The sequence below is a fragment of the Lathamus discolor genome, chromosome 4 (assembly GCF_037157495.1).
Source record: "Lathamus discolor isolate bLatDis1 chromosome 4, bLatDis1.hap1, whole genome shotgun sequence".
Taxonomy (NCBI): Eukaryota; Metazoa; Chordata; class Aves; order Psittaciformes; family Psittacidae; genus Lathamus; species Lathamus discolor.
In genome coordinates, this window is record NC_088887.1 from 80,006,344 (window position 1) to 80,031,319 (window position 24,976).

Genomic DNA, 24,976 nt, shown 5'->3' on the forward strand with positions numbered 1-24,976 from the left:
CCTTCTCTGTGCATATGTATATATGTATATGTATATGTATATGTATATGTATATGTATATGTATATGTATATGTATATGTATAGGTCCAGCTTTCAGTTTTCCAGTTTAGTTACTGAAGATCCTCCGTTCAGCTTGTAGTGGCTGGTAAGAAATCCAGCTCTTTGCAATATAGAGGAGATGGCAACCTGAATCTCACTACACTCCACAGTTTAAGCTGACCAAAAAAACCAACCACCATGCTACATGATAAACTCACCTCTAGACACAGCAGGCTCAATTTGGTAACTAACAGATAGGTTACTAGAGTAGTTGAAACTGCCCTCAGACACCCCATCTGTCCTACAGAGGCTGCTGAAGTGGGGACAAGTCAATAAAAAAAGACAATAACATGTATTTCTATAAATACAATAGTAACAGAAGGCTAAGGAGATTCTTCTTCCTTCATTCAATGTAGGGAGGACCATGGTGACAAAGGACAAGGAAACAGCTGAGATACTAATGCCTTCTTTGCCTCTGTATTTGTGTCTATATTCCAGTCTCCTGAGCTGGAATGGGATGGGGATCAGAATGAAGCCTTCATAATCCAAAGGGAAACAGCAACCTGCTGCACTACTTAGACATACACAGGTCTATGTGTCTGATTAAGACTCCCCCCAGGGGGACTGAAGGAGCTGGTGGAAGCGATCACCAAGCCACTTTCAATCATTTATCAGCAGTCCTGCCTGACTGGAGGGGTCCCAGTTGATTACAGCTTCGTATGTGTGACACCTACCTTCAAGAAAGGTAGAAGGAGGATCCAGAGAACTACAAGTTTGTTGGTCTGACCTTGGCGATGGGGAAGGTTATGGAGCAGATCAACCTGAGTGCCATCATGTAGCATGTACAGGTCAACTAGGTGATCAGGGCCAATCAACATGCGTTTATGAAAGGTCTTGCTTGGCTAAAATCACCTTCTTTTATGACAAGGTGATTTTCTCAGTGGATGAGGGAGAGTTTGTGGATATTGTCTACCTAGAAATTAGTAAAGCCTTTGACACTGTTTTTCACTGCATTCTCCCCAGAGAAACTGGCTGCTCATGGCTTTGGTGTGGTTTCACCACAGCTGGCAACTAAGTACCACACAGCTGTGTTCAGTTTTGGGCCTCTCACTACAAGACAGACATTGAGGTGCTGGAGCATGTCCACAGAAGGGCAGCAATAAAGCTGGTGAAGAGTCTAGAGAACAAGTCCTGTGAAAAGCAGCTGAGGGAACCGGGGTTGTTTAGCTTGGAGAAAAGGAGGCTCAGGGGGGACGTTATTGCTCTCTACATCTACCTGAAAGGAGTTTGTAGCGAGCTGAGGGTTGGGCTCTTCTCACAAATAACAAGCCATAGGATGGGAAGAAATGTGCTAGGGAAGCACAAATGGATGTTCAGAAAAATTTCTTCACTGAAAGGTTTATCAAGCATTGGAACTGGCTGTTCAGGGAGGTGGCTGAGTGGGACATGGTTTAATGGTGGACTTAGTAGTGTTAGGTTTACAGTTGGACTCAGCAGTGTTAGGTTTACAGTTGGACTCAATGATATTAAAGGTCTTTTCCAACCAGAATGATTCTCTGATTCTGTTATGACCCTGTGTCCTGCTGGAACAGTGTGTTCTTCCCCCTGCCCTCCTGTCCCACTTGCTCAAGTGCTGAACAGCAGTGGTGGTTGTAATGAATGCCTCTGGTCACAATGGCTGCATCTGCCTTAAAGTGGATTTGGGGGAGACAGACAACAGCACAATGGCCAAGAGCTAATATGTGAAATGAGCCCTTCCTCTAACTATAGTGCTGATCAAGGTCTGACTTAAGCCACATTTGGTAGAAACTAACATCTGTAGTCAGGATGCAAATATGACTACAAGTCAATCATCTTACTCCATAAATAGTGGACAGCCCAGAGCCTGTTAAGCTCTCCTGAACAGTAGCTCCTTCACACAAAGATCTCTCCTTGAATATGAACACCTCCCAGGGTTACTCCTTGAGGCTGAGAGGTTCCTTGTCCCAACAGATTCTTAATAAGTGATTGATAGTATGATAAACCTTGAAAGCTAAGTGATATCAAGAATGGATAGTGCATATATAATCCTTTAGACATAAACTGTTGACCAAGTCTGGGACTAGGAGTGGATCCAGCCACATCTAAACTCCTCTCAGAGAAAGAGTTTAAAAAGGAAGGGGGATCTTTCTGAACCTCAGTACTCAACAGGACGGTCTCCCTGACAATTGTGTCTGACACTCTCCTCTGTGCAGCAAATAATCAAGTGTACCTTTCCATCAAATCTGATTAAAGCGTAGCGTTTACTATCAAACTCAAGACTGGTAAAAGTCTTCTGTTTTTTTGGGGGGTGGAAGGCCAAAATGATGTAGAAGGCCCTGGGGCTTTGCAAATGGCACTAGGTTTGCCATTTAAGTGACTGAATTTGTACAAAAACAATTACAGATAATTTTTTAATGGTTTAATTTCAAACTAATTCCTATTACTAGAATTATAGCCTTCATCTCTTAATTTATTTCCTTATTCAGTCTATTTTTAGGATCCCAAGTTTTGATATTTGTTTCCAAATATTCTCTGATGTTTGCTGTTACTTTATAAATTGCAGAAAATTGCTTCATATTTTTCTATTTCAAAGTCATATATGGTAAACATATCACTAAGTTCATACAGCTATTAAGCATGCACAAACACACATAAAATATCACACTGGTCTCTTTTATTCTGTATCCATCTTATTCTGTATTCATCATAGTTTCTGAGAAAAACATTATTATATTAGGCAGTGAGGTCATACAGTAAATTTGTGTCTCCTGTAGGCCATGTACTATTTTTACAGTGTTAATTGGTGGATTTAACCTTGAAGTCACACCCTATAGAGGCACTTCTATCTTAAGAACACATGTAAGTATGAAGTCTGAACCCCTGGAAGCAAAACCCAAATGGATTCTCAGCTGTGACAATGAGCTGAAATGTCATCAATGGCTCTAGTCCTACTTGAGATACACAGAGAACACTTAGATATAAAATATGATACTGAAATAAGATTATATTTTTTATGTCCACTGTGCATTCAGTAGTTGCTAGTGTATATTTAAGCAAATAAAGCAAAAGATAGGGTCAACTATTAAATTTTGGGGTTTGTATCGGGTGTTTTAACTTGAGGTTAAAGTAGAACTGAAAGTGTTCCTTTCAGCTAATGAGGAAGGCTTTTAGAGATATGTAATGGGTTTGTCAGATTAAATATAGCTTGGTAAAAAGACCACAAGCTTTTGGACATGGAAGCCCTTCTTCAGGTTTAAAATAGAAATATCAGCCTTCAATCTGAATGCTGTGTAAGAGAAAATGCTCTGGGTTTAACTTCATTATGTTAATCATTTAAACAAATTGAAGAAAAGACATCTTGCACCAGTGGAGCTGAGGGAGATGTGGGTGAGATTCCCAGCTCCTACAGGAAAAAGAAAGGCAGCTAATTATTACTTTTGGTGTACTGTAATGAAGAGGAGGATAAAGGCTAAGCAAAATCAGTATGCTATCAAACTGGCATCTCTACTGAGTCTGCAATTTTTAGTACCAAGAAGAACTATAATTTAGTTCACAGGCTTGTCTTTTGAGAAAACTGTACACATCACCTTTGAATGAGGATTTGGAAGGCAGAGGGCAAGGTCTCCCAGCTGTAACTATTGTTTGGTTTGCTTGATTTCAACATAGACATTCCATGAAGGCATTTGGAACATGGAATTAACTGTGAAATAAGAACATGTATGTGTGGTATCTGTGGATTTTGTTCTGCTTCTGTTGTGGGCGAAGGAGTAGGCGATGGAAAAGGGTGTGAGAGAGCTTCTCTTGAGTAAGCATGAAAAATTAAAATCTAGAAGGGTAAAATTTGCTTATATGATACTGTTCTATCCCGCTCTCCGGGTGTGGGGGAAAATGATCTATGTGCGGTTCCCAGGAGAAACCACAAGCCCTCCAGAGCTTGAAAATGAAACAACAATTAATTTTATTGTAAACTTCCCTAAGCTGTGTCAGAAGGAACAAAAGTCTTGACAGGTCTTTATTCTTATAAAAGATCCAAAGTAGAGGGAGTAAAGGAGAACAGAAAGAAAGGAGAGAAACCACCCCATGGTAATGTCTTCTCAATCAGTGAGCTGAAACCCTTTTAGGTGTAGTCCTTTTAGTTAGCTAGTCCAGGGTGGAGGAGTGCAGCTGAAGAGCAGTTTCCTTTCTAAAGGGTCAGGTTCTTTTGGAATTCTCTCAGAGGTGTATATGCATCATCATGCTTGTGCATGCATTGTCAGCTATTCTGTAACATTCCAGATGGTGGTAGGGGTACCTGGTAAGTCTCCAGACCCCATTTACTTTGTGCTGAGGTTCACAGGCATCACAGCTGCTGTGTCTGTGCCATTGTCCCCAAGCAGACTGTTGCTGGGGCAGTTGATCTTCGTGGCCCCAGAGAAGACAACACAGGAAAAATCCTGCCCACCTTTGTGGAGCAGGATCACTGCAAGCCACAGCCCACTGCTCACCACGGACAGGTGTACAGTCTCCCTAAGTTCATTCTGTCTTCTGAGGTTTTTGAGATACACACAAAAAGGGTCTCTTGACCATCACAAATACTGCATCAAGATTTCCTTAGGTGATATTGGATCATGCAGGTCTGTCAGACTACCCCAGGAAGTTGTATTTTTGTGGTCTGCTTCTAGGATTTTCAGGAGTATAACAACCTGTGGCTGAGTTTTTTACAGTCTGAACATACTGTAAATTTTGAGTGAACTCCAGAGTTCAGAATTTAAGCATTTAAGGTCTGTGGTAAACACAAGTGAAGTTTCATACCCTCAAAACATATATAGTTACACTGCATCCCACTGTTACTTTGCCAGTCCCTGCTCTTCCCTCACATCAAGCATAAACTACTTCAGAAGCTGCTATGATCTCTTACTCACTTAAAAAATTCCATTTGCTCCGTTGCACTAGGGCTCAGTGGAGGTTCACAAGTATATTTTTGCCACCTCCAGCAAGCTACCAGAAGTCCTCAGCAGCTGTTCAATACACTTCATTGTTGTGATGACTATGCTATGATTATCTGCCATTCTAAAGATCAGTCTACTATGTTTTTTATCTCTGTACCTTCTCTCTTTCTTGCTATCACACATCTTATACTGAAGTTTTAAGTAAATTTGGGAAATAGTTATTCTTTTCCGGTTTCATAAGGTTTAGTCCCAGTCATATATACTAAAACATATTTTGATTCTCACGGTTAAGCACTGTGGGAAATAATCAGAATGATGTTATTACTGGAAGTTGCTAGCACATAAATCTTAGAAAAGTTTCTTCTGATTTGCTTGAGATTTTTGCCACTTGGTGTATCCTTGAGGAGTTAACAAGAAGGTTAGAAATATATGTCATAAAATATGAGGAGCAATATTAAAACTGTCACATCATCACATCTGTACATTTCAGCTTTCTAAACTCTATGGTTATTTGTGTCTAATGAGCAAGTACGTCACAGTCATAAAAAGTAATCTACGGTATATGGAACAGTTTGGTAGACTTTCTAGTAGATACAAGACGAAGAGAAAGAGGACCCCCTGAATATTGAACAAAATGGTGGGTCTTGTAGTATATTCCGTCCAAACGATAGAATACCAAAGCAAACTCACACACAAAGTAAATACCCAAGCACTTGATAATACTCCAGTTTGTGACTTTTTTTAAGCCCAATGAGTAATTTCTAAAGTTTGATATGCATAAATATGAAAAAAGACTTGACATGCCAGTCGTCAATATGATGTTTGAAAACACTGTTTGAAAATAAAGTGATCTCAGTCAAGATGCTCAATATTGTTACTGGCTTAATACATAACAGGATGAAAGTGATTTGTCAAAATGAATTGGTGAATTTTGAGAGGCAGCAGGGTAGAAATTTTAATCTCCTAAAATGGCAAGTATCATTTGCTGCCCACTTGAAATTACTGTAGCATATAAGGACTAGTAAATCATGATAAGCCAATGAATACTGCTTGACTATTTAATATTAATTGTGGAATGATCCTGAGATTTGAAATAATACCTTTATTAGCTTCTTCTGAATAAAGTCAAGAAAAAATAACTCTCTCCATTAGTGCCTCAGTCATAGCTATTCATTGGTAGCCCCCAAAAAGGCACAAAATCCTTCCAGCTTTTTTTTAATTGCCATCTACCCATCTACCCTGCAAATAAGCACCATACATTTTTCTTTACTGAAAGAGTGTCAATTAGTCTTGACATACAGAACTATATAACACTGTTGATTTTGTATTGTGGAGCTGAAAATTACACAAAAAATAACAGCATTCATCTGTTTCAAAAGCACCAGACCACACCACGGACATTTGTTGTAGCTTTTTGTTCTCTGTTGCACTTTCTGAAAAGGAAGAATTTTCTTGGCAATATCTTGAATAGTTCTAAATAATTCAGGTAGCTGCAAATTGGAAAGCATGACAGATAACAAGCAAAGCTTACAGGATTTTTTCCCTAGCACTTCAATAGATAAATTCTATCAGGAAGTGGCATGTAGCTGCTGATGCTCTTAGACCTGGAACATGAGCTATCATGATACTGGCACCTGATTCAGTCATTAGATCCAGTCATCTAGGTATCCACCTGCAGCCACACAAAGCACCCCAATAATCCTTCTTTTGATTCTAGAAGCAGATTTGACATCTGGAGTATACCAAGAACAAGAGATTTAGTTTATAATTTATTTAGACTGCAGCTTGCAGTGGTCCAACACAGGGCTACCTAGCAGGGACTCTCCGAAAGTTCTGGTCACCCAACCTGTATATCCTAGCTCCTTATCCTGTTTCTTGAGTATCCTTGTTGTTTCCCTTGTACCTCCTTTTCTCCATTCAGCTCTCCTCCAAATAAACAACTTGACACCAATTATGTTTTCTGCATTATTCTCAACTTTGATGCATCTGTATACAGTCTTGATAGATCTGATATTGCAACAGTCTCACAAACACATACACATATATTTATACATATCTATTATTTTTATTTTTCTATACATTATTATATTATTATGCATTATTGTATATTATCATATTGTAGACCACCTAGCCAGGATGAATCTACAGAAGTGACAGTTACCCTATGAGAAGTATAAGGATGTTGTTAGGTTATGTAGAAAGTTAGAAAGGTGAAGGCACAGATGGAACTAAATCTGGCCATAAAAGATAATAAAAGATTCTTTTTCAAATACATTAGCAGCAAAGGGAGGGCCAAGGAGAACCTCCATCCTCTGCTGGCCACTAGGGGAAACCTAATGGTTGAAGAGGAAAAGGCTGAGTTACTTAATGCTGCCTTTGCATCAGTCTTTAATAGTCACACCAGCCGTCTTCAGGGTACTCAGTTCCCTGTGTTGGATGGCAGTATTGACTGAAGGTGAACTCAATCCCCTCATCCAGATCATCAGTGAAGATATTAAACAACACTGGTCCTGACATTGAGCCCTGAGGGACACCACTAGGGTGTAGGTAGCCAACTAGATGTGATGCCATTTATCACCACTCTTTGGGCTCATTCATCCTTCCAGTTTCCATAGTGAAGAATCCTCCTATTGAGGCTATGAGCAGCCAGTTTCTCCAGGAGAACACTGTTGGAGACAGTGTCAAATGCTTTACTAAAGTCCAAATAGACAGTGTCCACAGCCTTTTCCTCATCAACCTGGCAGGTCACCTTATCATAGAATTAGGTTGACTTTCTGAAGGAGTTATTTACACAACTTCACATTATCTGTGAGACAATGGCCACATCAGACTAGAGCACATCATCTGACTGACACAGCTTAGTAGCAGCAGAGCAGAGACAAAATCTTTCCATCAAAGAAAACATTGAGAAATTGAAAAAAAAGGGGACAAACCCCACTATGACTTTGTAATTAGTATCTAGAGGATGGAAACAGATGTTAAAAAAGACAGAATGCCTTTCTGTTGCCGTCATCCAAAGTAGATGAGAATGGAACTAGTAAATGCACTAACCTCAGCAGATGTCCCTCTTATACAAATTGAATTTCTCCATTAGCTGTAGAAGTTAAACAGCCTGTGGACAGTGCAAGTATCAAAGTAGCATGAAGCATGAAGTAAATTCCTATACATAAGCTGAGCTACAGCTTTCAATCTGGTATTTTTTGTGGGTTGTTTTGTTGGTGATTTTTTTGTTCGGGGGGGGAGGGGTGTAATTTTTAAAAATATTCTTATGTTTTATATATCAACTACAAGAGACTGCTTGCTTTCATGAATGAATCAATACAGTACCTGAGAGGTGAAGCAAAGAATTCATAATTATGAGGCCATAGAAATCATTCTGCAGCCTCACCCCTTTCAAGTACAAGTTTGATAAAATAATCAAGTGGCTTAGTCAGTCAGGAAACTGATTACCCAAATCAATTAAAACACTGCTTGATTTGTCTCCCAGCAGCTATCCGTGGCTTTAGATTTCAATTAGTATTTTCTTTCCATTCCTTTGCTGCTACTGTGGAAAGTATGGTCAGAGAACATAGACTATTTTATTTTCCTTTCTGATGCTTTAGCAAGATGCTGGGTTCTGGCATTACAGCAGATTTCAACTGGTGAAATAAGCCAGACATTTCTTGCAGTGTTGTTAAAGCTCTTCTAAATATTGACTGGAGTCTCTTCAGGGCTGGCTGTACAATCAATCTTCAGATTCTCCAGAGAACTCTTTATCTGTTCTCTGATTTATCCCAAATGTAGAAAATAAAACAATGTAAAAAAATTGGAACAAAAGAATATAATCATGCTTCTCCTGTCTTGGCATAGTTTACTATATATACATTAATTGTCCCAAAACCAATAGCTTACAGATGTACATTGACAGAAAACTACGTAAAACACATCAAGACATGACTTAATATATTGTGAGCATACACTGTTTCTAATTGGGCTGAACAGTAGGAACTAAAAATTGATATAGCAAATGTTAAAGAAGTTTGCTCCTAAACAGCAATGTTGAGGATCTACAGTTCCTGTTTTGTGCTATGGAAACAGTATATGTTCAAACTCTTTAAAAACTAGTCCCATTCAGTTCAGAGTTCTGAATTCAAGCTATTAATTTCTTAATTACAACTTATTATGTAAGATTATTAGGATAACCTTTTAGATTATATTCCTAATTGCGCTTCCTTGGGTTTTCTTTCTCCCAGGAGTAGGAGAAGAATTGTTGACAAATAGAAGAATCCAGTTAAATAGGAAATAATTTGTTGCAATACCATGATCATGGGAGTCATGGGAGAACTCAAGCGCTGGTTACACTGATATTTCTAGTTCACAGAACTGTACCTTTGCATTAGAACCATAAGAACACGTCCAAAAATAGTCCAGAACAAGATTCACAAATAGAAAAGAGGCTGAATTGTAGCAAACCAAATTAAAAAACTACTGGAGCCTGTACTGTTATAAAGTATTTGCAGGGCTCACTTCTTAGTCTCATGAATCCCACTTGTTACTTCTTAAGATCATTGGCAAATTCATAGCACTTCAATGCTATCTGTCCTCAAAAGGAAATAAGTAAAAAGAATGAAAATTCCATTTTGGAAAAAATTTCTATCAGTTTGGAGAAGTGTTCCAGATATAAGCAAAATATGAGAAACACCAGCCACACCCAGAAGATGTCATAAAGTAAACCTTTTGGAAATGATAATGCATATCTCAGATTTCACATTGACGGTATTGACAAAATCAATACAGTAAGATATAATCAGGTATGGAAGCATCTGAGAAACACTCCATCATATTTCAAAAGCAGCTCTTGATGTCTGCCAGTGGGTTCATCAAAGAAGCAGGAAAATTAACTTTCATTGTGCTACACATATTGTAGAAAAACTCCTAGAGCTACTTTACTTTGGAATAAATTATTCCTTTGTCACTACCTGGAAACACTGACATGATTGAAAAAGAGGTGAGATTATAGCTAGTTCAAGTGTCACTGTGTGTTGAGATGAACTGAATGGTTTGGTTATCTAAATAAAAAAAAAAAAAAAAAAAAAACAGTTAACAAGCTGGTGTTTGAGGTGCTGCATATCTTTAAACCCCAAGAAATCATGTCAAGTAATTAACTCATATTTTCTCTGGAAAAGCATTAGTATAGGGAAGCTCTGTTTGCCCTAGAAATATTTAAACATGCCAGTTCTGTGCTGAACTGTAGGCTCAGCAGATTTTCATGGGGGTAATGCTCAGTAAAGTAGTATTGATAGAGTTGCAGGTAAAAGCTATGCAATTCAAGCTGTTTAATAAGGATCAAAACAGTTTAAAGATTTATTAATGATGTATAATTCATTGAAAATCAGTGAGCTATATAACCAGGATCAATATCAACAATATAAGAGCTAAACTATGACATTAAAAACGTAAAAATCAAGCAATTAAAATGCTAGCATCATGGAATTTATGCCATTATGAAACTAAAGTTCTGCTATACTGAAAGGTATGACAGAGGTCTTGGATATTTAATTGGTACTGAAACAAAGACATAAGAACTTAACATCTGCTAAAGATACTCTCAGTCTAGTTTATATGTCTGGCTTGCCCTAAAATTGTGGCTACTTTGTTAAAAAAAATCGTGAGTATTCATACTTCATAACTACTTAGTGGAATAAGAGCAATGCTATTGAAAGCCTTCATAGAGTAATTCTGGCCAGCTAAGTTTAGGCATTCGAATAAAACAGATAGGATAGACCTTTGGACCTCTTTAAAGCCACCCAGCTCTCTCTCCACTGAACATATGCTATAAAAGCTGCTAGATACAAAACTTTAGGCAAAAACCTGGACATTTAAGAGGCAGTGTAGATCAAGCTCAATATTCTTAAGAGTGATATCAATTTCAATCAAACAACATATTATGTAAGATTATTAGGATAACCTTTTAAATTATATTGCTGACTGTGCTTTTTTGAATTTTCTTTTTCCTGGAAGCAAGGGAGGAATTGCCGACAAACAGAAGAATCCAGTTAAATATGAATTAATTTGTTGTAATACCATGCTCAATTTCTATGTCTGATTGAAGCAGATGATCACAGTAATGCCTTTTAGTCTTGTAAATCTATAAACTAACATATCTTTAGAGAAATTCAGAGTAGATATAAGGTTAAGCGTGTGGCTAGCTGATCTCTATGACTGATACTCCACTTTCTTATACGATAATAGATTTAGGCATATATAGCAGTATGTAATAGTCACTGGAATCCATTAGAAAAATCTCCTGTTATAGCTTACATATGTATTTCTTTCTCTGTAAAGAAAATCCCAAAATGCTTAACAGAACAATAAAAAGATGTTTTTTCTTAGCATGCTACTTCATTATGTATTTTTGTCAAGTACATATGCCCATATCAATAGATGGATTGTTCAAAACCAATCCCTGAGAATCCAACTTACGCAATATATAGCTTTAGTTTCAAAGAATAGTTTCTATTGCATGCACTGGTATTCAGCAATAAAATCTGCTCTATTGTATAATAACTTCATTCTATCAAAAAATCTGCTCTGTATTTTATAAGAATTTCAAATTTCCACATTTGCATAAACACAGAAAAAAATAAATTCAGTTAAGATATACAATGGGCTTACATAATTTAAGTACAATTTAGGTACATAATTAAGAGAAGAATCCTTTTATTTGTTTTTTTATAAAACACAGGTATGAAATGTTCACTAGAAAAAACACAAAGTTTTTTTTTCACATAAAGCTATTGAACATCATCTGAAACATGAGCATTTGGGATTCAGAAAAGGGGAATAGACTGGACACAAGGAGGACAAGCTCTTTATATGATTTGTCAGCAGCAGCAAGCTTTGATGCTTTAATGTGGTGCTACCTGAGACTGCTTTTTTTGGCTATCTAACTTGGCCTTTAGCTTTACTTCCAGAAAAGCAGAGCTATCACATGTAATAACCACCAGGTGTGTTACTCATGTTCTCTAGGCTGTCTCAAGCAGTACTGGATAACTGCATTCACAAGGCTACATTGAGATGTACTGGCTCCATGACATCAGCCTCTGTGTGCTCCATGGAGGCCCTCAGCCATCTATAGTAGCAATAGATGTTTACTGTTTAGGCACCAAAAAGTTTTCTTGGCTTTTACCACAGTCTGTGAGAGAAAAACAAAATAGCACTTCTGGAAGTGATTTAGCTTATTCAAAAATAGAACTCTAAATTAAATCAGATTAATTGTAGCTACAGTGGTCTATTTTTCTCCTTAAAATTTGTATATACAATTGCATATGTTAGTGAAATCTAAAATTATCTGAGATAATTGCTACTGCACATAATAATGCATCAAAAGGTCCATATCTCCAGATATTTTCAGAACATGAATATCACAAGCAGCACTGAGGTTCATTTCAAAAATTATTTTTGGCATTGTTAAGCTTATTTGAAAATACACATAGAAGTATCTTTATTTAAAAGTACTCAGACAGAAAAAAATATGAAGCCAGGATTGCTTCAAAACTGAAAGGAGGTGGGGAGGAGGGAGGGGAACGGGACAACTAGGAGAAGATTTTACCAGTAAGTTATAGGATACAGTCAGGAGAAGGAAGATGCAAATCTTATTTTCCTGTTGAAGGTGGACAAGAATGTATATCTTACTGGAAATGAAGCAGAAAAAAAGACAGGGCCTTCATTGTGTTCTTAGGTTTGGATTTGAAAAATTTCCAACCAAGAATTGCCTAGATCTAAGGTTTCTTATCATCTGACAGAATGTTGAACATTTTGCACTATGCGAAGAACATTTTCTGCTGCTTTTTTTTTTAAATAAAAGATTGGGTTAATCATGTGTTGCTGTAGATACAACTTAGCCAAGTCAAAACCAAGCAAACAAACTAACCAACCAACCACTCAGAATTTCATATTCATGCTTCATTTAGTTTCAGTATTTCCCATTTACCAATTCATTCAGGAGACTTAGATGTCTAATTCATTTTTGTGAATCCTGCCTTTAAAAAACTTAATGCCTATTATAAATTTATTATATATCAGTTGAAAACACTTCTGTGTGCCCTGCTTTCCTTGGGCTTCAGATCTCAAAGGTGATTCTACTGAATAATGCCTATAATAATGAATTAAAAAAACCTGACAATTAAATATCTACTTATTGTACTGTTTTGCAAGCTAGTTAACATTTCTCATATTCCACTGGGGGTAAATTATTTTTAATTCATGTTTCTGAAAATATTTCTTGGGAAAGATATTTACTTGTGGAACTCATCTTTGTAGGTTTAACTACTTGCACTCTACTCTTAGTAGTTCTGTTTATAATGTAACTAAGGTAAAAGACTGTCTCTAACATTGCAGCAATGCAATGTTCATCCTGTGGTACGAAGGTGTTAAAGATTGCCCTTATAAATGGTAGTTGCAATGTTATAACAGTCATGCTAAAACTGCACAATTAGAAAATCACCAGGAGAAAGTACCACAAAACTTACTGGCTTTTGCCAACCTGGAATAGTATGGTGATTAGAAAATTTATTTGCAGTGTGGCAAAGCCAGATTTGGTCTGCAATCAGCAAATTCTATTTCTATTTCTATTCCAATAACTTATTTCAACCTATTGCAACCTATTTCCAAGTTAATAATGTCATGCCACGTCCACTGCAGTGGAAATACATATTCTTATATATTAAGGCATTTAAATGGAGATTTATATGCCAGTATCCAGCTAGATACTTGACTGAATTTCCTAGACATCGTTACCTGGTGCAGTCTGAAATGTCTTAAGATATCCAAGAAATCCACAGAAGGCTGGCAAATATGACAGTGATCCAGTGGTGGTCTTGTGCATTTCTGAAATGCATGTGGAAGCTTGGCAGATATGTTCTGTATATCTCAAATGAAACTGTAAAACTATGTTAGACAACAGTCACATAGAAATATTTACTTAGAATAAACTGAAAATATTCTCTTCTCTGTCACCTGCTCTCAGTGATCAGCTGCTCATCTGAACCCTAGACATGATTCCTCCATTATACAATCTCAAATACCTAGTTGTGCAAAGACCTTATATTTAAACACTTCAAATTAGGTGTGATTTTTAACCCACTTGTCTTGATAGACATGCAGTTTTTTCTTGTGTGTTTTGAAAATTCTGTGTTCACAGAATCACACCCTTCCCTCCCAAAACATATTGAACTACAGCTCTGTAGTTAACAATTTCACTGTGATTTTAAATATTCACATTTTTATTCCATTCATTCTTTGAAAAATAAAAGAAAAAGTGAAGAAAAAAAAGTAATTTTTCACATACTGTTAACACATAAAATTTTATTTGCCATAAAACTTAATTTCTAACTTGTCCTTCTGTAGCCTATAAATGATGTTTATTTTTCTTATCTATCTTTTAGTTAGTGCAGTAGAACTAGATAATATCCTCTCAACATCAAACCTATACAGTCATCCAGATTATTCAAATCCTACACTATCTAAAATATATTGACCTGCAAATAGTTATTAGAAAATATGCTAGATTGATTTGTGTGTTTTCTTATATAATTTTATAAAATAATAGCAAAAACAAGGAGTTGCATGGAAAACATTTTCAATAAACTATCTAGTATTACCATTATTATAACAACAATAGTTATGGATACGAACACTGATGTTGGAATTTTATTTTACAAAAAGAGATGTTGCAATCTAGCACTCAATTTATGAAATGTCATCCTTATCTTTTTATTATTTGTATTTGAAGTACTAAAACATAATACAAAATCAACTTGCTACTGGTGGAAAGAATGTACTTCTGTAGCAGGTAATACATTTTAAAGATTTCTCAAAAAGGTCATTCATTTTAAAGGGCAGCATATTCATAATCTGAACCAAGTTCTTCTGTTGTTCTAGCTGAAGGTTATCTCATCAAGAGATTGAAAATTGTTCATTCAGGCACATTTTGTTTATTTTCCTGTAACTGCATTTTAATCATATTTTTTTTTCTCTTTCCTCAGCATTGGTAAAGGATAAGATGTAGGCTGTTGCTAGTCAGAGACATAATAGAAGTCAAGACAGGCCAAAGGTAACTTCAATGAGGCTAACTTGATTTATTCCATACAGACATTTTTCCATATGCTTTATTCTGTTTGCTCTTTTCTTGTATTTGCTTTCCATATGGCAGTCCCTCCTCCAAAACCTGTTTCCCTGAGATTTTTTAAGAGTGAATGAAAATGTGGATCTACAGGCAAGATTTGCAATTACGAATTTGTGAGGACTGGAACTGATGATGAAACTTCTTATTTTGCAGCCTAAATAATAAAAGAGATCCTTTACTCTTATTCAGGTAATACATCAGATTATGCTCTTATTTATTCAAAATGTTGAAGTACATGGACAAGATCAAAAAGTAGATTGTAAAAGAAAGTTCATTTGTGGTAGTAAATGAGCCACAGGTACAGATACAGAAAACAAAGAGGTCCAGAAATACATACTTATAGCCATAACTAAATCTAATTGAAGTATGGCTCTCTTTTATCAGGTTGCAAGACGGCTATCATCTTTGAATATGAAGTCCTTTACTTATTGCTTCATTTTCTGAAATTACTGTTAGGTTTACTGCTGCAACTTTCTTGTGCTGTATTTTCTGATCTTGCATCCTCCTGTTATTCTGCCTCAAAGACTGCAAAATCTCAGCACAACATCCTTACATGTATATCATGCCAATCATCTCAGGTATTTTACACCATCACACATACACCTACAATGTTCTTGTCTTACTTTGTGACAATACTATTCACCCAATTGCCTGTCTTCTGCTTCTAGTTTCTTTTGCTTATATCAAATTTTGTTGTTGTTGTTGTTTTATTTTGTCATTACTATTTATTCAACAATATTATTGGAGTGTTTGTACACCAATATTGTGTCATCAGACTACAATTATCCCATAAAACATCACTTGTCCTTTTTGAGGAAAATAAAAAAAAGACCCTAACATATTCAGTGTCACTTTGTAGTATATTTTCTTAAGTTGCTCTCAGTTACAATGTAAGATGATCCATAGAATCATAGAATGAGAAAGCCATGTGCTCAAATGATTTTATGCTTCAAAAATTTCAGCAAATAAATTTTCAGTAGAATGATTTTGTCTAAGGTACTTCTTTTTTACTTTTTTTTAATTGAACTTTTGTAAGTAAATAAGAATAATTTTGTGAATTTAATTATAATCCTTCAAAATGCATAGATCCTTTTTTTTTAATAGAAATATCTTTTTTGTCTCTACTTCCAATATAATTTTTAAATTATGGATGTTTACAGCAGAATGTTTCACTCAATAGTAACGTTTTGTCTTAATATGAAGAACTATGTAACGGCACTGTCTCAATAAGACTTTTACTTACAAACTGTTAAACAATTCCTGCAAGAAACTATTTCTATGTTTTCTTTCTAGATCTCGGGCATGGTTTTCCATCAGTAGATGGCATTTGAGTCAGAGATTCAGTGTTCCTTTGAAAATCACATATCTTATTATAACATTGGCCTTGGCAGTAAGCGTTCTGTTCCCTGTTTTCCTTCTTGGTCCAGCAGTGCTCTCAGGTATCATTTGTATTGCTTCTTCTCAAGTGCTAATTTTGTCTCTCAAGACTCTCTTACTGATTTCCTGTCCTTTTATTCTGTTCCAGTACCTATTTCTTTTAACTGATAGTTCATGGTTTCTCAGAAGCACAGTCACAGTTAAATCACTTCATTTCTAATTAAAAAGAAACACACTATTTAGACAGTAGGTTTTAAGAGACAAAAAGAACATACCTTAAGCCATTTAAGGTGCAACATTCTCTATTGGGTTACTTGGTTCATCCCCTGAATCTGAAAAGACAATTGATCAAATACACCACTTGATTTTTTTTTTTCTTTTCTTTAAGTAAATACTATCTTTTGAGAACAGTCGGCTTCAACAGCAACAAAAATTGTCAGCTGGCAGTTATCCCAACAAGTTATTTTCATGCTGGCAACAACTCTGACATTAGACAGTTCCTTATAATCACCAGTCATTGTTTGGCTAAAGCAACTTAGAGATCTAAAAGACCTGGCAAACAGAACCAAGAAAAAAAAATAAAAATGGGCAAAAAAAAAAAAATGGGGAGTGACTAAAAACCAGCTAGCTCAAAACCAGTCATGGTCAAATGAACTAACGTAGGACAGGAAATACAATCAGGGACTTTTTGAGGCTACAAATAAATGGCTTTCATTCTACCCACACAGTATGTTTACATACCTGTTATATTTGGTGGAAATTAAAAGTCACTTTGAGATGACAATTCATCCCACATATTTCAGCATGGGTTGAATTGCTTTGAAGGAACAAATCTCTTCTATTTAGTAAAAGGCAACCTAGACAAATGACTTGGATTATATCCCTACTTCTTAATGACTAAAGTTTAGGTAAAATGAATTTTACATGAATTCCAAAATGGGAATAAAATTCTGGAGAACTCTGAAGTGTCACAGAATTATAGAAGCATAGAATAGTTAGGGTTGGAAATGACCTTAAGACCATCCAGTTCCAAACCCCCTGCAATGGGTAGGGACACCTCACACTAAACCATGTCACTCAAGGCTCTGTTCTCGCCTTGAATACTACTAGGGATGGAGCATTCACAGCTTCCCTGAGCAACCCATTCCAGTGTCTCACCACCTTAACAGGAAAGAATTTCTTCCTTATATCCAGTCCAAACTTCGCCTGTTTAAGTTTGAGCCCCTTACCCTTTGTCCTATCTCTACAGTCCCTAATGAAAAGTCCATTCCCAGCATCCCTATAGTCCCCCTTCAGATACTGGAAGGATGCTATGAGGTTTCCACGCAGCCTTCTCTTCTCCAGGCTGAACAGCCCCAACTTTCTCAGCCTATCTTCATACAGGAGGTGCTCCAGTCCCCCGATCATCCTCATGGCCGCCCTCTGGATTTGTTCCAACAGTTCCATGTCCTTTTTATGTTGTGGACACCAGAACTGCACACAATACTCCAGGTGAGGTCTCACGAGAGCAGAGTAGAGGGGCAGGATCACCTCCTTCAACCTGTTGGTCAAGCTCCTTTTGATGCAGCCCAGGGTATGGTTGGCTTTCTGAGCTGCAAGAGCACTCTGCTGGCTCATGTTCATTTTCTCATTGACCAACATCCCCAAGTCCTTCTCCACAGGGCTGCTCGGAAACTCTTCTCTGCCCAACCTGTAGCTGTGCCTGTGATTGCTCTGACACAGGTGTAGGACCTTGCACTTGTCATGGTTGAACTTCATAAGGTTGGCATCAGCCCACCTCACAAGCGTGTTGAGGTCCCTCTGGATGGCATTCCTTCCCTCCAGCGTATAAACTGAACCACACAGCTTGGTGTTATTGCAAACTTGCAGAGTGCACACTCAATCCCACTGTCCATGTCACCGACAGAGATGTTAAACAAGACCAGTCCCAACACCAATCCCTGAGGGACACCACTAGTTACTGGTCTCCAGCCAGACATTGAGCCATTGACCACAACTCTGTGTGTAAAAGTATTTTTTGCCATGAATAGAAACGATTTTAAATCAAAAGCAGCAGGCACAAAGGTGTCCATTTTCTATAAAATCTAAAGATTCCCATCCTCTATCTGGTTTAAAGAAATAGCTTTCCTTCAATTTTTTATGTTTTTTAATTGATTTATGCATTCCGTTTTTTCTTTCATGACTTTTCTTTCTCTCTATTTTTTTTTTTTTTTTTTTTTTTTTACAATTTAATGACTCGGCGTACAGAAACACTGTTAAAACACCACATGATAGATGACATTAGAAATACTTCACTGAGCACTGTTTTCTGAACCTCTTCCACAGGAATGCGGAAAGAAAAAATATAAGTCTGACATTCAAAATCTTAAGATTAAACCAAACTAATTGCAATGAATTGTAATACTAAAATAAACAACCACACACACACATGAAAATACAAACCTCTTTGTCTTCTGGATTGTGAACCTTTGGTGAACTGAACCTACTTTGAAGATGAAGCCAGAAATGCTAGAATAGCACTTTTTAATGCCAAACAAACGCTGTAACCTGAAAATTATCTCCAAAAATGTAAGAATGCAGCAGCTGTGACTATAAAGGAAAAAGAGTTAAAACAAACAAGGAAAGACAGTTCTAACTGTCAGAGATCTTCCCTATAAAAGCTTTATTTATTTCTCTGACTACAACAAGTTCTGGTTCAGGCCTCATGATGTATGATGATAAGAATCATTATCTGAGCATCTTCTTAATTGATTCAACTAATTTTTTCTCAGGTATAAAGCATTCTATTTCATATACGATCAATCACATTGCTCATATTCAATAAATGCTGCATAGTTTTCCTGTTATAAAATTAATGCTATCCAATATCTGGTCCATTTTAATGATTCAGACCGTAAGGATAAATTATATTATGCATTATTCTTGAAATAATATGAAGGAATAATTGATTGACACTGACACAATAGATTCCATCAATATTTTAATTTTAAATAGAATTATGCTTCAAATTACATTCATCACACGAAACACAGGAGGATAATTCTGAAATTAGTTCAAATAAAAACTTATAATTTTCATGTATAGGGGATGCTTTCAGATAACTGGCTACGCCTGGAAGACTGAGAAATCCACATGTGGGAAAATCTGAGCATGCATAAAGCTTGTTCGTTGCACCATTGTGTGAGATATGCCTAAAGCAGAATAATTTGCTTCATTTGGGTCCTGGGTTTACCAGGAGCCGTTTTGCTCCTTCTTAGTAACTGGTGCAAGCTCTGTGTTTTGACTTCCAGCCTGGGCAGAGAGCTGATAACACTGATTGTTTTTAATTGTTGTTAAGTAATGTTTATTCTGGCCAAGGACTCTGTGAGTCTCATGCTCTGCCGAGGACAAGGGGAGGCCGGGAGGAAGCAGAGACAGGACACCTGACCCAAACTAGCCAAAGAGGTATTCCATACCACAGCACGTCATGCCCAGGGAGGTAACTGGGAGTTACCCAGAAGAGCACACTCTCTCTTCGGGGGGGTCGAACTCGTTCGGCGGTGGTATCGTATTCTCTTGTTATTTTCTCTTATCAATATTATCATTGGTGGTAGCAGTAGTGATTTGTGTTATACCTTAGTTACTGGGCTGTTCTTATCTCAACCCGTGGGAGTTACATTCTCCTGATTCTCCTCCCCATCCCTCCAGGAATGGGGAGGGTCAGGGATGGGGTGAGTAGAGGAGCTGTGTGGGTCGGTTTAAACCATGGCAACTTGGCAAATCCCTGCTGATGCACCTTTTTTGGGAAAAGAGCTACAACAAACTCTGATGAGAAAAACATTGCCGCAGAAATGTGACCTGGGCATAGTAACTAGCTATCCAGTGAATTCTCATCTCTTTATCTCTGGGTATATCTTTCTTACTTGATGAGGTAGTGGAATGGTTTGTCATCTCTAACTCACGACGAAACTTCTAATTTTAACCTTGACTTTCGTGATTAAAAATCTCTCTAAATTTGCCAACATCTCTAGGTACTAGTCAGTGATGTTTCTGACCCAAATGAATACTGCAGAGTTTGAACAAAACGTGTTGGCGTGTGATATATTTTTCTCTTGGCAGGCAGGAGGGGGTTGTAAGGATTGTCTTCTGTCCTTAACATGTCTTTCACAGGGTGGTTTCTGGCTGAATTTTGTCATTTGCACAATCTCAAGACAGAAGGATTCTTTTGTTTATTTTGAGGGATATCTGGATGCTGACAATGAAACAGACAGACAATTTGTGGTATGTGTGACTGCCTTTTTCTTTATCGATGTTTCTTTTTAAGCTCTACTGATATACTATTTAGCTTCTGTGAAGAAAATAAATTTAAACTTCATCTGACATAGATCTATTTTCTTCATTTCTTGGATAAGCCTCTTCTATGTTGTCGTGGTTTAAACCAATCCACACAGGTCGTCCACTCACACCCCCCCCCGCCCCGACCCTCCCCACTCCCGGAGGGATGGGGAGGAGAATCAGGAGAATGTAACTCCCACGGGTTGAGATAAGAACAGCCCAGTAACTAAGGTATAACACAAATCACTGCTGCTACCGCCGATGATAATATTGATAAGAGAAAATAACAAGAGAATACGATACCACCGCCGAACGAGTTCGACCCCCCCGAAGAGAGAGTGTGCTCTTCTGGGTAACTCCCAGTTCCCCCTCCGGGCATGACGTGCTGTGGTATGGAATACCTCTTTGGCTAGTTTGGGTCAGGTGTCCTGTCTCTGCTTCCTCCCGGCCTCCCCTTGTCCTCGGCAGAGCATGAGACTCACAGAGTCCTTGGCCAGAATAAACATTACTTAGCAACAATTAAAAACAATGGGTGTTATCAGCTCTCTGCCCAGGCTGGAAGTCAAAACACAGAGCTTGCACCAGTTACTAAGAAGGAGCAAAACGGCTCCTGGTAAACCCAGGACATATGTCAAGTAATTTATAAACTTCTGGTGAATCTGAAAACAAAGTGAAAAGACAGAAACTTGCCTTGCATGAATGTCTGATAGGAAAACAAAATGATCTATAGCCATTCTATAGATTTGTCTTGCAGTAGTTTTTTAGTCTTCTTTTTATGTGCATGTTACACATGACTTTTTAACTGGATCAGGTATTTCTGAAGATAGTTTTAAAATGCTCTCCTATTATTTGCTTCTTTGGTTAAGATTTTGTCAGATTTACCATTCTCTGATGGGTCAGTCTTGGCTAACAACCAGACTCACAGCCAGCTGCTCACTTGCTCCCATCCCTCAGTGGGACAGAGGACATAATAGGAAAAAACACAAGAATGGCAAAGGTCATGGGTTGAGATAAATACTGAATCTTTGCTTACTCTGTTGGGTGTAGGCTACCAGGTCTGGAAGTAGGGGGACCAAAGGCGTGGTCTCTGTGATAAAAGGTCTGCGGCTGTTCTGTGCTGGAGGCAGCCACTTCCAGCCATCTTAGCAACAGACATACCATAGCCAAGTCTGATCGCATCAGTGATACTGGTGGTGCCTCTTATAAAACAAATCTAAGAAAGGGCAAAACACTGTATAGGAAATGTAAGGAGTGAAAAAAAAAAAACCCACCTGTGAGAAACATTCCTGCATCAGAGAAGAAACAGGTGCTTCATATAGCTGTGATGGTGCATGTCTCCCCAGATCCTCTGGTCTGCTCTATGACCTAAGAAATTCCTGTCAGGCCTAGGCTTTCGTGCATCGAATTAGGTACTGAGGGGTCCCTTAACCGTACCAGGGACTCTTGCATGTCTAATGAGTGAGGCACTGATTGTAACAGGGACTCCTGTTCCCTGGCTAAGGTGAGAAGCAAGAGTGGGTACAATCAGTCATCTCCTGACAGCCTTAGAACACTCCTTCCCTTGATCATAACTCAAGTGAGACGGTACCATTGTTACTGGAGCTTTGACAAAAATGTGGTAATTACTGTCTCTGGTTTTACCGCCAGGATGGAAATATACTAATGAATAAAGCAAATCATCTTGTGACCCTATAAATAGTTGTTCAAAGTGAGGCTCTTTGAGCTCTCTTGCCCTTCCCTGGGCTGCAACCAGCATCTCTTTTTGAATGGGCCGCTTGTCAGAGCTCATAAGCTCTCAAATTTGTGAAAATTGGAGGAATATCACCAAACGATGGAATCTGGGCTGAAGTCCCCCACTCAACCCCTGCCTATAGAGAAATGTCAAGACATTTGATGTGAATATTTCACTGACCTCAAGGAAGATTTTTAATAGGTACACCTTTATATGTCTTTATATATGTATGTATGTGTGTGTATGTGTGTATAATTTTTTATGGCAATTATAGTAAATTTTATTGACTCACTTTATAAATTTTAAGATCTACCTTAAAACCACAAACTGCTTCTAGATGTAAAAATTTCTTTTGTAGAGAACTGGTACATTTGTAATCCTTTAGTAGCTTATTTACTTCTGTAATTCCTTTGTGCTGCTCTTCAGCAGCCCTCCTGATCTATTTCCTGTGATCCATCTCCAGGCTCTGGGTATCTCTTGCTGGCAGTGGCATCAAACTTGTAGAACTCGGGTGGACTGAGATCTTAGTGGAACTAAGACACTATCACATGTGGCTGCTTAAGAAAAGCATTTTTCTGAAGAATTTTAGAATAAAACCAAGAAATGTAGAATTCTAGCTCCACAAGATGAAAAGCTGATATTCTTTATCTTTGAACTCCAAGAACTGAAATAAACAGAATGAGGAAATTTTACCCAGCAACAGAATATCCCGATAGAGTACTATTTTCATTAGTATCAATCAAATAATCTTAATTAATATAAAAATATCTTTGATGATCACACTAACATTTAGCCTAGAATTTTGCAACTTTTCTTCTGTCAGTCATAATTAGCAGACCTCAGTTTAAAGTTATCAGCTCAGTCTTTAGGAAACTCAATTTGTGCAGCTACATGTTAGGTGGAAACAAGACATCAAGGCAAAACAGATTAAAGAAGATGGGAAAAGATATTTAATTTTATACTGCATTCACTTTGTCAGAACCTTCATTAGTAGCCGAGGAATGATGTATACATAAACACTATTTCTCCCATCTTTTTTATTAGTTCTTTATTTGGAGACTCTCTATTGCAGTGGATCACTGCAGGATTTTAGTCACTTAAACGAAATAGAATTTGTTTAGTGTGATTTATGCGATCTTATCAGAGGTGTCTTAAGTGTGAGAAAACCAGACAATTTTAGATGCCAGTCTTTTTTTCATATCCTAGCCAAGCAGAAATATTCAGCTTGATGACAACCCTTAGTCCCAAGCTAGTAAAAATTTCCCCTGAAGATGTATTACAAATGATGTGATGATTTGTATTAACTAATTAAATAAAAAGATTGAAAGTTCAGGCTGGATGACCACATGCAATTTCAAGGCCATTGTTTGTTTAAAAGGCTAGAGAATAATAGATTTTATTATACTGTCAGTGGCACACAATAATCTAAACAACTTTGTAACTTTTCAAAGAATCCAGTAATTATATCTCATTTATAGAGTTCAGTAAAAACCCTTCAGGATTCTTATTTTGAAACAATGCTTTTTATTTTTTTTGTTTTTTTTTTTTTTTGCTACTATAAATAATTACTGTTTATCTTGATTTAAAAAAAATTCACCATTTTCTGCCACTGAAATGACTGAGGAAATTTATCAAAACCTTGCTGTACAGATGTAAACTGAAATAAACATTTTCTTTACTGCAGAATTATTTGAAAATTTTAGTTCATTGTGACTCCATTTGGCACTTCAGTTAAAAATACCTGACTCTGATCAAAAGATTGCTTCACTCAGTTGGCTCTCTAAGACTGAAGACAAAACTACGAGTCTGCAAAATTCAGCAGCTTTTGAGACATTTTATTCTTTCAGAGAGCATGTAAATCTTTCTGTTTACCTACATACTCATTCATTTTAGATTTTGCTTCCTTAATCTTTTTTCTCAACTCAGCTCTGTTTTCCTCTGTTAATCCAAAACTGGTTTATTAGTTGAATTTATGATGTACTAGGTATCCTTCATACAAGAAATTAAGACTCTTGTAACTCTTTAACAAAGCTACAACTACACTTTAAATAAAAGGAGATAGAGTTTGGGAAAAATTGCCATGCAATGTAAAGAAATAATATTTTTGTTAAGGCTGGGGTATCCAGTTTACTTTTCTACCTTTCACTTCTGTTTTAACAGCCCCTTCCTTCTACTTATCTTACTGCGATATCATCCCTTCATCAGCTGGCCAGTCTGTTTCTGTGCCCACATCTGAACTGGACTGGGGAACTGAACCAGCCAAAAATAAAATAAAAAAAAAAACAAAAAATACCCACAAAAACCAAACCCATCAAATTTTGACAGATTTGATGTTTCCTGCTCTAATTCAGTATGTGCTTATACAAAAAAACTTTTGCTGGAAGAGTGGAAGATGCATCA